At 37.7% G+C, this 7,075-nt stretch overlaps 1 protein-coding gene across 1 annotated transcript in view; it reads left to right on the forward strand.

Moving 5' to 3' along the window:
- Nucleotides 1-4,358: 4,358 nt before the first annotated feature.
- Nucleotides 4,359-7,075, forward strand: part of LOC102000397 (gamma-interferon-inducible protein 16-like) — a 20,783-nt gene continuing 18,066 nt past the window's right edge. Inside the window, exon 1 of the mRNA XM_026789968.1 lies at nucleotides 4,359-4,483. The gene's annotated coding sequence lies outside the window, so the exon portion shown is untranslated. The remainder of the gene's footprint in view (nucleotides 4,484-7,075) is intronic.

The following is a 7,075-nucleotide window of genomic DNA, read 5'->3' on the forward strand; positions in this document are numbered from 1 at the left end:
TATAGGTGGGACAACGAGGCAGGAGGTAGAGGTGCAACAACAAGTATATGAGAATTCTGGGAAGAGGAAACACTCAATCTGCAGTTCATCCAGACACAAAGGAAGCAAGATGGGAATGCTTTGCTAATAAAAGGTACCAAGCCATGTGATTAACACAGACAACATTATGGGCTAATTTAAGATGTAAGAATTAGTTAACAAGAAAGCCTGAGCTACTAGGCCAATCAGTTAATAATTAATGTAGGGCTTTATGTGCTTCTTTGAAACTGAATGGCTGTGGGACCTGGCTGGAAGGAAACCTTCAACAACACTAAACAGAGAATTCTCATTAGAAAAATCTCAAATTGCCAAAAAATGCTTAAGAAAATATTCAGCATTCTTAACCATCAGAGAAATGCAAATCAAAATTACTTTGAGATACCATATCACACCAGTCAGAATGGCTGAGATAAAAAAAAAACCCAGTGATAGCTTATGTTGGAGAGAATGTGGAATAAAGGAAACGTTCCTCCATCTAGTAGGAATGCAAACTTGTACAACCATTCTGGAAATCAGTATGGCAGTTTCTCAGAAAATGGGGAATCAACCTACCTCAGGATCCAGCAATACCACTCTTGGGCATATACCCAAAGGATGCTCAATTACAGTACAAGGGCCTTTCTTCAACTATGTTCATAGCAGCATTATTTGTAATAGCCAGAACCTGGAAAAAACCTAGATGTCCCTTAACCAAAGATGAATGAGGAAAATGTAGTAAATTTACAAAATGGAGTACTACTCAGAGGTAAAAAAACAATGACATCTTAAAATTTGCACACAAATGGATGGAACTAAAAAAAAAATCATGAGTAAGCTAATTCAGACCCAGAAAGATGAACATGCTATGTACTCACTCATAAGTGGGTACTAGCTGTAAAGCAAAAGAAAGGATAACAAGCCAATAGTCTATGATTCTAGAGAAGCTAAGTAACAAGGTGAATCCTAAGAAAAACATACACAGATCCACCTGGAAAGAAGAAATAGGTAAGACTTCTTGACAAAATTGGAAGTACGAGGGATGGAGAGAGAAGGGAGGGCAGAAGTAAAAGTGGGAGAAGGGGAGCAGCGAGGAGAACATGAAAGAATGGGATAGACGAGATGGAGGAAGGACAGAGAAGAGACAAAGGAAAAAATACTTTTATTGAGTGAGCCATCATGGGGCTAGCAAGAAACCTTGTGCTTGATAAATGCCCAGGAATTTACAAGGATGACCTCTGTTAAGACCCTAAGCAAAAGAGGAGAGGGCGTCTGAACTGGACTTGTCCTGTAGTCAGATTGATGAATATCTTAAATATCACCATAGAACATTCATCCTCAACTGATGGAAACAGAGGCAAAGACCCACAGTGGAGCACTGTAATTAGCTCGCAAAGTCCAGTTGAAGACTGGGAGAATAAGAATATGAACAAATAGGTCAAGACCATGATGGGGACACAGACTGAAGCAGTTTATCTAAGCTAATGGGAGCTCACCAACTCCAGTTGTACAGGGAAGCAACTAGCATAGGACCTAACTAGACCCTCTGAATGTGGGTGACAATTGTATGGTTGGAACAGACTTCAGGACTTCTGGCTACAGCACCAAGGTTTATCCCTATTGCTTGTACTCGCTCTTTGAAAACCCATATTCTTTGAATGGATACCTTGTTTAGTCTAGATATAGTAAGGAGGGAGGGCCTTGGAACTTCCTCCAAGCAATTTGCCTTACCCTTTCTGAGGAGTGGTTGGGGGGTGAAATGGGGATATAGGTAAAGGGTATAGGAAGAAGGGAGGCATAGAAAACTGGGATTAGTATGAAAAATGAAAAACGTAGTCTGTTTTCTTTATTAAAAAATAATTCTTTGTAATAATTTAAAAGAAAATTGAGTCATTTACTAAAGTTATACAAGACCCAAGGAAGCCTTCACAGATTTCTCACAAAAATTGACATCAGCAGTGAACGGAATAATACAAAGTTTAGAAACTAAAAAATAATAATTGAATCTCTGGTTCTGAAAACTCTGTCTCAATGCAAAAGGATAATTAGGCCTTTAAAGGCAAGGACAACAACCTTGGAAGAATGGATCTGAGATACAGTTAATACTGAATCTCAAGATCATGATGATGCTTAGATAGGAAGTGATATCCAAAGCTTTGAGGAAAACTCAAAATGTCAAGGATTATAATTGTGGCAAACATGGTCACCTAAAAAGGGATTGTAAACAGGGTATTCCTAGAAACAATGTGTTTTTCTAATCATAATCCAAACAGAATGCCCCTCATTTCTGTATATGCAGAAGGTATGGCAAAGGCATTTACAGTAATCATAGAGGAAAGTCCTTCACAGGGCAAATAAAAATACTTAATGCCTATGGTAAGAAACAATACTATCTGGATAATAAAAGAGTTATGAACGAGAGAACAAAAATTCAGGAGAAACCATAAAGTGGGTGTTTGGGCAAGCCTGTATAAATGAACAAAGAGCAAAACTAAAAATTAGAAAAAAAATGATGTTGTCATTGAAGGTCTGGTGCAGATGTAACAATAATTTACGAATTGGGATTTTATCAAGGAAAACAGAGCATGAGCTAGGTTGAATGTATAGGGTCTGAAGGACAGAAGAGAAAATGAAAGACGTATGGTGCTAACATAGCAATGAATTTGCAGGGATGTAACTGTTATAGCAATGGAATACTCAGATTAACATTTCCCCAATCTTAGAAACAAACCATAAATTAACATATGTTTCTGGAAAAAATTTTACAATATATTATAAATAACACTCACCAACTATTCAGGTAGGAGAGCACTTCAGAATATCGTGCTTCACAGAAAAGTCTGACAGACATGAGACTGGTAGGCTGAAGGTGGGTGCTCCAGCATTCCAGAGGAACCTTGAAAACTGTCCAGGCAGCCAGTTGCTTCTTTCATTTCTCACAGTTTTTGGAAGTTGTTTCATTGCACTTTCTGCTTACTCAGGTAATATGATTTCCTTCTCAGGTCTCTGATGGAGTTGAAAACTTTATAGTTATACTTTTGCTTGATACCAGATTCAGGGCCTTTGCCCTGGTTAAAAGGGATGTGTCAGATTTGTTGACTCTCCATGGGAAGTCTTGCTCTCTCTGAGAAATGGATGGGGTGTGGAGTGCAGGTAAGTTGGCAGAGTGGGAAGAGGGGAGGAGTGGGACCAGGGATAGGTATGTAAAATGAGAAAACGTTATTAAAAAATAGATTTTAAAAAGAGTACAATTTTTAAAGAGTATAAATTTTAGAGACATTAAAAGGTAGTGTTGGTAATGCAAGTTAGAACAGTGAACTCTGTACAACTTTAGTACTCACCGAAGTAGAGAAGATGTAGAGTATTTTCTCTGAATGTGTCAGTTGTTCATTGACTACACATTAGTGATGTATTATTGACTGGATATATTGTATTAAGTTATTGTACTTACAATATATAGTTTTTCTTATATTAGTTGCATCATTCTTTTTACTATAGACAAAAAATAAAAAAAAAACAGGAAATGTAGTGATATTATATTGTGCTTTAACAAGTAAAACTTGCCTGGAGATCAGAGGGCAGAGCTAGCCATTAGCTAATCATAGAGGTCAGGCAGTAGTGGCACACACCTTTAATCTCAGCTCTAGTGAGGAGGAAACAGGAAGTGATGTGGCTGGACAGAAAGAGGAATGGAAAGCTAGTGCAGACAGGAGCTAACCCATCTTGGGCTGAAGAGTTGGAGAGTTAGGAAGTTGCTGTGGCTCGCTCCTTTGTCTCTCTGCTCTTTCAGCATTTACACCTATGTCTGATCCGGCTTTTTTTTATTATTATTAAGATCATTTAAAATGCACCGTACACTACACTGCCTATCTTCTTCTGTCCAGGAAACACATTCAGTTCTTCGTGGCAGTAGACATCTGCTGAATTCACCTCTTGTCACTTCCTGCCTGTATGGAGAGGAGGGAGAAGTGTCTGAGTGACTCACCCTTTCCTTTTCAGATGTTAACTTTATTCAGAGGAATGTGTTTCTTACTGACCCATGGGTAAGGCTGTTGGACATGAAATGCTAAGTTTAGAACATCCATTTGTGAAGAAAATCAACTGAGCACAGGAGACCTTTGCTTGACTTGGTAAGTAAAATGTATCCTTTAGGAGACAATCCCGTGTTACTAGCCAGGGAAATCGAAAGCTAAGAACATTGAGAGGCCTCACTTTTGCAATCCTCCTCTTCCTGGAATAGCAGAGTTCAAGACATTCAATTTGCTAAACTTGAAGTGAACAGAAATGACTCAGAACATTGTCATACTTCTCATCTTTAAAAATACTTCATGTTCTTGGCACTTGGAGGATTGCAACATCCCAACCCAATCTCTGAGAGTTTTGTCTTTTTAATCAAATAAAACTAGCCTTCCGTCTTGCCTGGGAGACAAGCTAGGATCTGGACACTGCTGAAGAAATTTCTGAGAAGGTGAGTCCTGCACTCATTATGTAAAGCTATTATAGAACCCACAAGGGCAGGGTGGAAATCAGTGCTGCTTTCTTCAGAGAAGAATGGAGGGAGCAGGGCTGGTGAGAGCTGCTTTCAAGGCCATGAACCCACAGCAGCAAGGATCTGATGCTTCACCAGAAAAGATGGTAAGCATCTTTATCCCACCCTTACCGGGGCCTGAGCCAGCACAAAGGCATTTTGATTAGGGCAGATAATAAAATAACTTTCTAAGTATAAGTATGAGAAAATGGAAAAGAAGAAAAAGACTTTAGATATCTTGCTGGAGAGTAAGAGTAACTTGATGGCTGTGGTGATTGACTAGAAAAACAATTAAGCTAGCAACATCAAAGAATTACTGTGAAATAATGCTTAATGAAAATATATCAGGAAATGGAGCTGCACTCTAGTATTATGTTAATGTATGACATGGGAGACTACGGATGTGTATAGTATTAAGTTCTACAGATTCACTGTTATTCAACAGGGATAGCAACAGGTGTGGAGAGAGGTGTCCTAAGAGTAGGAGAATCACTGTGTGCGTTTGGATGAAAGAGCAAAAGAAATGGAGCTGCCAAGGCCAATTGGAGATCAGAAAATCTTTTTATACTGTAGAATTTTAATTTTCTTTTGATTTTAATGGAATTATGACATGGTTTTCCCCTCTTGGAATGATAAGGTATGTAACTATTTTTTTTTTTGTAAGAGCGTACAGTTGAGATCCTTTGATATTTCATTGAGATATTGGGTATTTTAGAGAGGCTTTGAAATTTGGAAGAGATTTTAGGTGTTTGAAAAAGACTGAACATTTCAAGTGTTTAGCATTTTAGCAGTGAGGCTGAACACATTGATACAGGATCTAGTTAGCATAGATTCACAGTGACACAGATATATGGTATTGTGTAATATGGAAATTCTTTTGAGGTTGGTATTAGTCCAAATTCAAAAGCAATAACACTTCAATATCAAAATGAATGTTCTCATGTAAATGGGATCCATAAAAATTACACATAATCTTTGCCATCATTTATCTGGTTGTGTTTGAAACAGTTGTGTTTTCACAAGTACCAACCCCCCAAAAAACCTTTCTAATGTAATTTTCTCTGGGGTCTGGAGATCAGTACTGTGTAAAAAATAGAATGCTGAAGAAGGTAGCTTTACTGTTGAGACCAGTTTTCATCTTCTCCTTGAATATGTAGATGATCGATTTTTTAATACCCTGCAGCAATTTTTATTAATCCATTACATTAGGGCTTACAAAGTATGTCTTTTCTTCATTTTTTCCTCTCATGTGTCCTTGTGTGGACACCAAAGAAGAATGGAAAAAGAACACATGATTTTAACACTCATTGTGCAAACTCTAAACACTGCAGCAATTATTGTGTCCAGCACTTTTATTCCCCCACAACTGTCATTGGCCTAAGTCACCTAACATGGCTACTGGAGAAGGATTTCCTAAAGTTATTTATTAATACAGAAGTTTTATATCCATTTTTGCACAGTGGTACAGCTTGTATATAACTCTGTTTTTCTCGCACAAGCAATTATGGACATTATCAATTTTGGTCATTCGCTCACACAGGAATAACACTGTTTTGAAATTGTCTGGATATGTATGTAATTCTTTGCCCATTTTTACGTTTTTGTACTGTCCATAATATTAGGAATAATGAGAGAATACAAAAAAATTGTTCTTCAAAACGGATTAGAGAGTATGGGATACTACCACTTTAAAATAATTAAGTATTTACTAAGAAGTGATCAACACCTGTCTGAAAGGATGCAAAATGATTATGACAGAATTCAGATTGCTGACCTGATGGAGGATACATTCCCAAAAGATGCTGGACTCGGCAAACTGATAGGATTTTGTCAAGAAAATAGAGATCTTAAATACCTTGTTGAAGATCTTAAAGCAGAGAAAGCAAAAGGTAACAAGGGGAAGCGCCCTGGACACTCATCCTTCCCCATCCTTCCCAAATGTCTAGCTCCCTGCAGTGATCAGAGTTGATATGTCCCTTTCCCATTGTGTGCCTTAGAAAATACAGAGGTAGAATCTGTTCTGAAGTCAGCAAGTTAATGATTTTGAAAAATTCTTTCTTACCAAGAAACTTGATATATTTCTGGGTAGACATCTTTTGCTTTGGAGGAAACTGAACCAAAAAGCAGTTGTTGAGATAGATTAGTGTACACAACATGATAGAAAAAAAAAGAAAATGACAGAAAAAAATTGAAAAAAAATTCATTTAAAGCATTTAAAGAGAAAATTCAATACTTGATTAACAATGCATACCTTCTAATTTATTCCTTTTCTGTAAGAAATGTGATTTAATATTTAAATATATGCCCACATTTTAAAGATGTTGAATAGTTTCTCTTTATAAAGTCACTAGGTTTAACAAAATATTGGAAATAATGGTACATAACTCTGACAGAGGAATTTAGCAGAAGAAAGCTCAGTCAAAAAGACCTGCAGAAGCAGGGCGGTGGTGGCGCACGCCTGTAATCCCAGCACTCGGGAGGCAGAGGCAGGCGGATCTCTGGGAGTTCGAGGCCAGCCTGGTCTACAAAGGG

Source organism: Microtus ochrogaster, unplaced genomic scaffold, assembly GCF_000317375.1.
Source record: "Microtus ochrogaster isolate Prairie Vole_2 unplaced genomic scaffold, MicOch1.0 UNK35, whole genome shotgun sequence".
In the NCBI taxonomy this organism is placed as follows: Eukaryota; Metazoa; Chordata; class Mammalia; order Rodentia; family Cricetidae; genus Microtus; species Microtus ochrogaster.